An 11,120-nucleotide genomic window follows, 5' to 3' on the forward strand; every position below is an offset into this window, starting at 1 on the left:
GGGCATGAGTCATAAAGTAATCTCACAACTAACAAGAGGGCATTTCCAAACGACTCTTTCAAACATACTGCAGCCTTAGCGCACCACCACTTTCCAGACAATGCTGAAACGAGAGAAAGAAAGAAAATAATAAGAATTGGACGTAAAAAATGAATTTCACCAATCACAGTCTCGATTAGATTACCTTTCCCTTCCGATGTTTCCAGGACGGAAATGAAGGAAATGGGAGAAATTCAATAAGGTATGACATCGACATTCATTGGAACGATTTTCCCATTAGCTAGAAATCAAAATAACAACGAGTAGAGTCACCGGAGGACTTCGTTTCACAACAACGATGAAATAACAGTCTCCATTCGGTTCCAGTAAAAGCTCAACTTGCCTGGGACGGCAGAACTGTTTGCGATTTTCCGCGCGGGAGGCGAACACGATCATGACAGTGGAGACATTTTCAAATATTTGGCAGTATCTCACACCAAAGTTAATTCCCTGGGAAGCAAGCCCATTATACTTTTGTTTTCAACATCAATATACAGTGGGCACCGAAACAGCATTTTAACAAGCTGCAGCGTTGGAGTTGATCAGCAGAAATGGCAGTGGTGGGATTCGAAAACGACGCCCCTTTCGTGACTGGAACCTGGATCCAGCGCCTTAGACCGCTCGGCCACACTACCAGCCGGCCCCGCCACCTCATTTACTTGTATCTCCAATTGTGCTCCTGCATAACAACAGATGCAAAGTCACATGAAAAGGGTTCCATGATTCCTCTCGGACTCGCACAGCTGCTGGGATGTGCCCGGCTACAATGTCAATTTCGCAGCAGATATTGATAGCCCATCAATCCAGACAAAAATCAATGGTAAGCTGAGTCTATCTTCTCAGACTCTTTTCAGCTACAAATGTATCTGTCAGTGCGTGAGAATATGGGTTCGCTTATGATTTGTTCAAATAACCATGAGCTGCTTGACATTACTGGAATTTCCATTCTTGCTTTGCTAAATGATTTCACCCATTGCTCGAAACAGGACGACTTTCACGTTTACACGGAACACGAAACACACCGGACTACAGGGAAAATGCACATACCTGAGCAGGCCGTGTTCCACATCATACCGTGCAGCATAGTTTCTGTCACTGTATCTGTTTTGTTTTTCAGAATAAGAGTCCCAAAGAATGTTCTCCACCCTAAAACCGGAGGTAGCATTACAATCCGAGAACGACAGATCACATTGTGAGAATGCTCTGACCTCGGAGCCAGTTCGAGATGCCACTTTCCGTGCCTTTTACCTTAACCGTGCAATTTGTTGCTGAGATGTTCACTCCTGGACATGAGCCACATGGATACCAACTGAGTTGGAAACCTGGGTGGGAATCGAGGAGAAGCGACTCAATAAATTTTGCTAAATTCCGTGGTGCTTTTTAGAAATGCAGTTTCTGTTCACCTCAATCTAAAAGCCAGTTTCTGAACATAGCAACAGAAGTCAAAAGGTAATTACCTCACCCCACCCCCACTCCAGAAGAGGTGCTAACTGCCCTTGAGTGCTTTTTGTTCTCGATGTGAAGAGCTTTCACGCCTGAGTCACCTTCACGTCTCTGGCTGCTGAGTGAATCACAAAGAAGGAATTTCACCAGAGCTGCAACTGCCTCACTTCTCCACACGCCCTCCCCGTTTACATTTTCCTGCTCGTCAGTGATTAAAAGAAAACCAAATGGATGCGGTATCATTCTGTAGCCTCTCTGTCGATTCCTCCGTTTCAGTTCCAACATGACTTAAATCTAGGGGCGGACCTTAATACTAGCGACGCTATGAATGCGCAAGTCGAAAGGTTCCTGAGAGTGCAATTTCTTTCATTGCTGTTGCTGATTGAATGAACCACTAACGTGCGAACTGCTCCAAAACATGATTCAGGATATCTGGTGCCAATTCTCGCACGTTGAATAACGATTGACAGCTTCCAAATGAGGTCTTTCTGAGACGACCTTGGGGTACATTTGACAGACAGACAAGTTCAGGAATTCGTGGTGCGCTGTGACACCAGAGCATCTGCTTCTTTCCTGTCTTTGAACCGTGCCGCCTGCGCAAGGAAGGCGAATGCGGTACTGCTTTTCGTGGAAGGATCAGAAGGCGGTAACTGCACTCTCCAACAGAATGGCATATGATCAGAACCAGGTTGGAGAAAAATTTAACAACGCTTTGCACTGTAATTAAATGGAATTGCATTACATTACAAAATAGAGACAAAGATGTCGTCGATGTTTGTACCGTAGGGCGAGGTGGAATAGGCTGGGACGACTTTCCCTGCACCGTAACAGCTGCTACATGACCTTATGGAAGGGTGGTAAACTGAGTATTTACGTGCTTTACCCAAGTTGGTGTGAGTTGGAAACTCGACAGCATAGCTTTAAGGTGAGTGGGCTGAAAGTGACAAAGGACCTGAGGCACATTTCCCACAAAGAAGGTTGTGCGTGTTTGGAATGATCTACCAGAGGAAGTGGAGGAGGCTATTACACTCAGAAAATTGCAAAGGTAATCGGGTGAGTTTCTGGATAGGATGCGTTTAGAGGGATTGGGGTCAAATGCTGGGGAACGGGACTTGTTTAATTTTGGCAATGTGGTGAGCATGGACGAGGTCCACCGAAGTATCTTTTTCCACGGTGTACCCCAATAACGTCATGTTGCTTCCACCGGCTTTAAAGGATTACTTTTTAGCGGAGTTTGCCATCGCAGTCTGTGGCACAATCATTTAGTCTGTTCGACTGCTCACGGGAAAGGTAGTATTGTGAAACACTGCAAAAAAGGAACGACTTCCTTACTTTAGCTCCGACTGACCATACTCTGTGAAATTTTCCCAGATCCTCAGCTGAGGATTTTTGCTGCTGGAAGTTACCTCAGAAATCCTGTTAAATCGAAATGTGTTGACCGAATCGCAAAACAGAAAGCATTTAACATGGAACACAAACAAAACTGGCATACCTCATGCATTTTCAGACGCAGAGATGCATGAATGCTAAATGTGATACAGTCCGAGGGCATGAGTCATAAAGTAATCTCACAACTAACAAGAGGGCATTTCCAAACGACTCTTTCAAACATACTGCAGCCTTAGCGCACCACCACTTTCCAGACAATGCTGAAACGAGAGAAAGAAAGAAAATAATAAGAATTGGACGTAAAAAATGAATTACACCAATCACAGTCTCGATTAGATTACCTTTCCCTTCCGATGTTTCCAGGACGGAAATGAAGGAAATGGGAGAAATTCAATAAGGTATGACATCGAAATTCACTGGAACGATTTTCCCATTAGCTAGAAACCCAAATAACAACGAGTAGAGTCACCGTAGGACTTCGTTTCACAACAACGATGAAATAACAGTCTCCATTCGGTTCCAGGAAAAGCTCAACTTGCCTGGGACGGCAGAACTGTTTGCGATTTTCCGCGTGGGAGGCGAACACGATCATGACAGTGGAGACATTTTCAAATATTTGGCAGTATCTCACACCAAAGTTAATTCCCTGGGAAGCAAACCCCTTATACTTTTGTTTTCAACATCAATATAAAGTGGGCACCGAAACAGCATTTTAACAAGCTGCAGCGTTGGAGTTGATCAGCAGAAATGGCAGTGGTGGGATTCGAACCCACGCCCCTTTCGAGACTGGAACCTGGATCCAGCGCCTTAGACCGCTCGGCCACACTACCAGCCGGCCGCGCCAGCTCATTTACTTGTATCTCCAATTGTACTCCTGCATAACAACAGATGCAAAGTCACATGAAAAGGGTTCCATGATTCCTCTCGGACTCGCACAGCTGCTGGGATGTGCCCGGCTACAATGTCAATTTCGCAGCAGATATTGATAGCCCATCAATCCAGACAAAAATCAATGGTAAGCTGAGTCTATCTTCTCAGACTCTTTTCAGCTACAAATGTATCTGTCAGTGCGTGAGAATATGGGTTCGCTTATGATTTGTTCAAATAACCATGAGCTGCTTGACATTACTGGAATTTCCATTCTTGCTTTGCTAAATGATTTCACCCATTGCTCGAAACAGGACGACTTTCACGTTTACACGGAACACGAAACACACCGGACTATAGGGAAAATGCACATACCTGAGCAGGCCGTGTTCCACATCATACCGTGCAGCATAGTTTCTGTCACTGTATCTGTTTTGTTTTTCAGAATAAGAGTCCCAAAGAATGTTCTCCACCCTAAAACCGGAGGTAGCATTACAATCCGAGAACGACAGATCACATTGTGAGAATGCTCTGACCTCGGAGCCAGTTCGAGATGCCACTTTCCGTGCCTTTTACCTTAACTTAGCAATTTGTTGCTGAGATGTTCACTCCTGGACATGAGCCACATGGATACCAACTGAGTTGGAAACCTGGGTGGGAATCGAGGAGAAGCGACTCAATAAATTTTGCTAAATTCCGTGGTGCTTTTTAGAAATGCAGTTTCTGTTCACCTCAATCTAAAAGCCAGTTTCTGAACATAGCAACAGAAGTCAAAAGGTAATTACCTCACCCCACCCCCACTCCAGAAGAGGTGCTAACTGCCCTTGAGTGCTTTTTGTTCTCGATGTGAAGAGCTTTCACGCCTGAGTCACCTTCACGTCTCTGGCTGCTGAGTGAATCACAAAGAAGGAATTTCACCAGAGCTGCAACTGCCTCACTTCTCCCCGTTTACATTTTCCTGCTCGTCAGTGATTAAAAGAAAACCAAATGGATGCGTTATCATTCTGTAGCCTCTCTGTCGATTCCTCCGTTTCAGTTCCAACATGACTTAAATCTAGGGTCGGACCTTAATACTAGCGACGCTATGAATGCGCAAGTCGAAAGGTTCCTGAGAGTGCAATTTCTTTCATTGCTGTTGCTGATTGAATGAGCCACTAACGTGCGAACTGCTCCAAAACATGATTCAGGATATCTGGTGCCAATTCTCGCACGTTGAATAACGATTGACAGCTTCCAAATGAGGTCTTTCTGAGACGACCTTGGGGTACATTTGACAGACAGACAAGTTCAGGAATTCGTGGTGCGCTGTGACACCAGAGCATCTGCTTCTTTCCTGTCTTTGAACCGTGCCGCCTGCGCAAGGAAGGCGAATGCGGTACTGCTTTTCGTGGAAGGATCAGAAGGCGGTAACTGCACTCTCCAACAGAATGGCATGTGATCAGAACCAGGTTGAAGAAAAATTTAACAACGCTTTGCACTGTAATTAAATGGAATTGCATTACATTTCACTACCAGAGCAGGTTTATTCAAGCAAATTCGAAGGCAGGTTTGCAGATGGGAAAGCATGCAAGAAAGCTCAGCTCTTGTCCATGTAAAAGGCTGCAGTTGAAGAACAAAGCAGTTTCTGCCCAGTTCCGGACTGGGGATCTTTCGCGTGTTAGGCGAACGTGATGACCACTACACGACAGAAACAAGCCACAGCCGGATGTGCTGCAGCTCCGTGGCGTCCAGCACTGAAAGTTGAATCCGTTCTACGTCTCCCCTTTCTGTTTCCAATAGCTCGTTGTTGTCCAGCGTAATCGACATCTTGGAAACGTAAAAAAAAAAGACACGTTAAATTGATGACAAAATATAGACAAAGATGTCGTCAATGTTTGTACCGTAGGGCGAGGTGGAATAGGCTGGGACGACTTTCCCTGCACCGTAACAGCTGCGACATGACCTTATGGAAGGGTGGTAAACTGAGTATTTACGTGCTTTACCCAAGTTGGTGTGAGTTGGAAACTCGACAGCATAGCTTTAAGGTGAGTGGGCTGAAAGTGACAAAGGACCTGAGGCACATTTCCCACAAAGAAGGTTGTGCGTGTTTGGAATGATCTACCAGAGGAAGTGGAGGAGGCTATTACACTCAGAAAATTGCAAAGGTAATCGGGTGAGTTTCTGGATAGGATGCGTTTAGAGGGATTGGGGTCAAATGCTGGGGAACGGGACTTGTTTAATTTTGGCAATGTGGTGAGCATGGACGAGGTCCACCGAAGTATCTTTTTCCACGGTGTACCCCAATAACGTCATGTTGCTTCCACCGGCTTTAAAGGATTACTTTTTAGCGGAGTTTGCCATCGCAGTCTGTGGCACAATCATTTAGTCTGTTCGACTGCTCACGGGAAAGGTAGTATTGTGAAACACTGCAAAAAAGGAACGACTTCCTTACTTTAGCTCCGACTGACCATACTCTGTGAAATTTTCCCAGATCCTCAGCTGAGGATTTTTGCTGCTGGAAGTTACCTCAGAAATCCTGTTAAATCGAAATGTGTTGAGCGAATCGCAAAACAGAAAGCATTTAACATGGAACACAAACAAAACTGGCATACCTCATGCATTTTCAGACGCAGAGATGCATGAATGCTAAATGTGATACAGTCCGAGGGCATGAGTCATAAAGTAATCTCACAACTAACAAGAGGGCATTTCCAAACGACTCTTTCAAACATACTGCAGCCTTAGCGCACCACCACTTTCCAGACAATGCTGAAACGAGAGAAAGAAAGAACATAATAAGAATTGGCCGTAAAAATGAATTTCACCAATCACAGTCTCGATTAGATTACCTTTCCCTTCCGATGTTTCCAGGACAGAAATGAAGGAAATGGGAGAAATTCAATAAGGTATGACATCGAAATTCACTGGAACGATTTTCCCATTAGCTAGAAACCCAAATAACAACGAGTAGAGTCACCGTAGGACTTCGTTTCACAACAACGATGAAATAACAGTCTCCATTCGGTTCCAGTAAAAGCTCAACTTGCCTGGGACGGCAGAACTGTTTGCGATTTTCCGCGCGGGAGGCGAACACGATCATGACAGTGGAGACATTTACAAATATTTGGCAGTATCTCACACCAAAGTTAATTCCCTGGGAAGCAAACCCCTTATACTTTTGTTTTCAACATCAATATAAAGTGGGCACCGAAACAGCATTTTAACAAGCTGCAGCGTTGGAGTTGATCAGCAGAAATGGCAGTGGTGGGATTCGAACCCACGCCCCTTTCGAGACTGGAACCTGGATCCAGCGCCTTAGACCGCTCGGCCACACTACCAGCCGGCCGCGCCAGCTCATTTACTTGTATCTCCAATTGTGCTCCTGCATAACAACAGATGCAAAGTCACATGAAAAGGGTTCCATGATTCCTCTCGGACTCGCACAGCTGCTGGGATGTGCCCGGCTGCAATGTCAATTTCGCAGCAGATATTGATAGCCCATCAATCCAGACAAAAATCAATGGTAAGCTGAGTCTATCTTCTCAGACTCTTTTCAGCTACAAATGTATCTGTCAGTGCGTGAGAATATGGGTTCGCTTATGATTTGTTCAAATAACCATGAGCTGCTTGACATTACTGGAATTTCCATTCTTGCTTTGCTAAATGATTTCACCCATTGCTCGAAACAGGACGACTTTCACGTTTACACGGAACACGAAACACACCGGACTATAGGGAAAATGCACATACCTGAGCAGGCCGTGTTCCACATCATACCGTGCAGCATAGTTTCTGTCACTGTATCTGTTTTGTTTTTCAGAATAAGAGTCCCAAAGAATGTTCTCCACCCTAAAACCGGAGGTAGCATTACAATCCGAGAACGACAGATCACATTGTGAGAATGCTCTGACCTCGGAGCCAGTTCGAGATGCCACTTTCCGTGCCTTTTACCTTAACCGTGCAATTTGTTGCTGAGATGTTCACTCCTGGACATGAGCCACATGGATACCAACTGAGTTGGAAACCTGGGTGGGAATCGAGGAGAAGCGACTCAATAAATTTTGCTAAATTCCGTGGTGCTTTTTAGAAATGCAGTTTCTGTTCACCTCAATCTAAAAGCCAGTTTCTGAACATAGCAACAGAAGTCAAAAGGTAATTACCTCACCCCACCCCCACTCCAGAAGAGGTGCTAACTGCCCTTGAGTGCTTTTTGTTCTCGATGTGAAGAGCTTTCACGCCTGAGTCACCTTCACGTCTCTGGCTGCTGAGTGAATCACAAAGAAGGAATTTCACCAGAGCTGCAACTGCCTCACTTCTCCCCGTTTACATTTTCCTGCTCGTCAGTGATTAAAAGAAAACCAAATGGATGCGTTATCATTCTGTAGCCTCTCTGTCGATTCCTCCGTTTCAGTTCCAACATGACTTAAATCTAGGGGCGGACCTTAATACTAGCGACGCTATGAATGCGCAAGTCGAAAGGTTCCTGAGAGTGCAATTTCTTTCATTGCTGTTGCTAATTGAATGAGCCACTAACGTGCGAACTGCTCCAAAACATGATTCAGGATATCTGGTGCCAATTCTCGCACGTTGAATAACGATTGACAGCTTCCAAATGAGGTCTTTCTGAGACGACCTTGGGGTACATTTGACAGACAGACAAGTTCAGGAATTCGTGGTGCGCTGTGACACCAGAGCATCTGCTTCTTTCCTGTCTTTGAACCGTGCCGCCTGCGCAAGGAAGGCAAATGCGGTACTGCTTTTCGTGGAAGGATCAGAAGGCGGTAACTGCACTCTCCAACAGAATGGCATATGATCAGAACCAGGTTGGAGAAAAATTTAACAACGCTTTGCACTGTAATTAAATGGAATTGCATTACATTTCACTACCAGAGCAGGTTTATTCAAGCAAATTCGAAGGCAGGTTTGCAGATGGGAAAGCATGCAAGAAAGCTCAGCTCTTGTCCATGTAAAAGGCTGCAGTTGAAGAACAAAGCAGTTTCTGCCCAGTTCCGGACTGGGGATCTTTCGCGTGTTAGGCGAACGTGATGACCACTACACGACAGAAACAAGCCACAGCCGGATGTGCTGCAGCTCCGTGGCGTCCAGCACTGAAAGTTGAATCCGTTCTACGTCTCCCCTTTCTGTTTCCAATAGCTCGTTGATGTCCAGCGTGATCGACATCTTGGAAACGTGAAAAAAAAAAGACACGTCAAATTGATGACAAAATATAGACAAAGATGTCGTCGATGTTTGTACCGTAGGGCGAGGTGGAATAGGCTGGGACGACTTTCCCTGCAGCGTAACAGCTGCGACATGACCTTATGGAAGGGTGGTAAACTGAGTATTTACGTGCTTTACCCAAGTTGGTGTGAGTTGAAAACTCGACAGCATAGCTTTAAGGTGTGTGGGCTGAAAGTGACAAAGGACCTGAGGCACATTTCCCACAAAGAAGGTTGTGCGTGTTTGGAATGATCTACCAGAGGAAGTGGAGGAGGCTATTACACTCAGAAAATTGCAAAGGTAATCGGGTGAGTTTCTGGACAGGATGCGTTTAGAGGGATTGGGGTCAAATGCTGGGGAACGGGACTTGTTTAATTTTGGCAATGTGGTGAGCATGGACGAGGTCCACCGAAGTATCTTTTTCCACGGTGTACCCCAATAACGTCATGTTGCTTCCACCGGCTTTAAAGGATTACTTTTTAGCGGTGTTTGCCATCGCAGTCTGTGGCACAATCATTTAGTCTGTTCGACTGCTCACGGGAAAGGTAGTATTGTGAAACACTGCAAAAAAGGAACGACTTCCTTACTTTAGCTCCGACTGACCATACTCTGTGAAATTTTCCCAGATCCTCAGCTGAGGATTTTTGCTGCTGGAAGTTACCTCAGAAATCCTGTTAAATCGAAATGTGTTGAGCGAATCGCAAAACAGAAAGCATTTAACATGGAACACAAACAAAACTGGCATACCTCATGCATTTTCAGACGCAGAGATGCATGAATGCTAAATGTGATACAGTCCGAGGGCATGAGTCATAAAGTAATCTCACAACTAACAAGAGGGCATTTCCAAACGACTCTTTCAAACATACTGCAGCCTTAGCGCACCACCACTTTCCAGACAATGCTGAAACGAGAGAAAGAAAGAACATAATAAGAATTGGCCGTAAAAATGAATTTCACCAATCACAGTCTCGATTAGATTACCTTTCCCTTCCGATGTTTCCAGGACGGAAATGAAGGAAATGGGAGAAATTCAATAAGGTATGACATCGAAATTCATTGGAACGATTTTCCCATTAGCTAGAAACCCAAATAACAACGAGTAGAGTCACCGTAGGACTTCGTTTCACAACAACGATGAAATAACAGTCTCCATTCGGTTCCAGTAAAAGCTCAACTTGCCTGGGACGGCAGAACTGTTTGCGAATTTCCGCGCGGGAGGCGAACACGAACATGACAGTGGAGACATTTTCAAATATTTGGCAGTATCTCACATCAAAGTTAATTCCCTGGGAAGCAAACCCATTATACTTTTGTTTTCAACATCAATATACAGTGGGCACCGAAACAGCATTTTAACAAGCTGCAGCGTTGGAGTTGATCAGCAGAAATGGCAGTGGTGGGATTCGAACCCACGCCCCTTTCGAGACTGGAACCTGGATCCAGCGCCTTAGACCGCTCGGCCACACTTCCAGCCGGCCGCGCCACCTCATTTACTTGTATCTCCAATTGTGCTCCTGCATAACAACAGATGCAAAGTCACATGAAAAGGGTTCCATGATTCCTCTCGGACTCGCACAGCTGCTGGGATGTGCCCGGCGACAATGTCAATTTCGCAGCAGATATTGATAGCCCATCAATCCAGACAAAAATCAATGGTAAGCTGAGTCTATCTTCTCAGACTCTTTTCAGCTACAAATGTATCTGTCAGTGCGTGAGAATATGGGTTCGCTTATGATTTGTTCAAATAACCATGAGCTGCTTGACATTACTGGAATTTCCATTCTTGCTTTGCTAAATGATTTCACCCATTGCTCGAAACAGGACGACTTTCACGTTTACACGGAACACGAAACACACCGAACTACAGGGAAAATGCACATACCTGAGCAGGCCGTGTTCCACATCATACCGTGCAGCATAGTTTCTGACAACTTTATCTGTTTTTTTTTCAGAATAAGAGTCCCAAAGAATGTTCTCCACCCTAAAACCGGAGGTAGCATTACAATCCGAGAACGACAGATCACATTGTGAGAATGCTCTGACCTCGGAGCCAGTTCGAGATGCCACTTTCCGTGCCTTTTACCTTAACCGTGCAATTTGTTGCTGAGATGTTCACTCCTGGACATGAGCCACATGGATACCAACTGAGTTGGAAACCTGGGTGGGAATCGAGGAGAAGC

General features: G+C 45.1%; 2 non-coding genes across 2 annotated transcripts; both read right to left on the reverse strand.

Annotated features, from left to right (window-relative positions):
- Positions 1 to 3,619: 3,619 nt before the first annotated feature.
- trnal-cag (transfer RNA leucine (anticodon CAG)) lies at positions 3,620 to 3,701 on the reverse strand. Its single transcript has one exon. It is a non-coding gene; the product is annotated as a tRNA-Leu (tRNA).
- A 3,272-nt stretch (positions 3,702 to 6,973) lies between these two features.
- On the reverse strand, positions 6,974 to 7,055 carry trnal-cag (transfer RNA leucine (anticodon CAG)). Its single transcript has one exon. It is a non-coding gene; the product is annotated as a tRNA-Leu (tRNA).
- Between the last annotated feature and the right edge of the window lie 4,065 nt (positions 7,056 to 11,120).

This window comes from Chiloscyllium plagiosum, unplaced genomic scaffold, assembly GCF_037043375.1.
Source record: "Chiloscyllium plagiosum isolate Xiang-an unplaced genomic scaffold, Cpla_swu_hap1 HiC_scaffold_51, whole genome shotgun sequence".
Taxonomy (NCBI): domain Eukaryota; kingdom Metazoa; phylum Chordata; class Chondrichthyes; order Orectolobiformes; family Hemiscylliidae; genus Chiloscyllium; species Chiloscyllium plagiosum.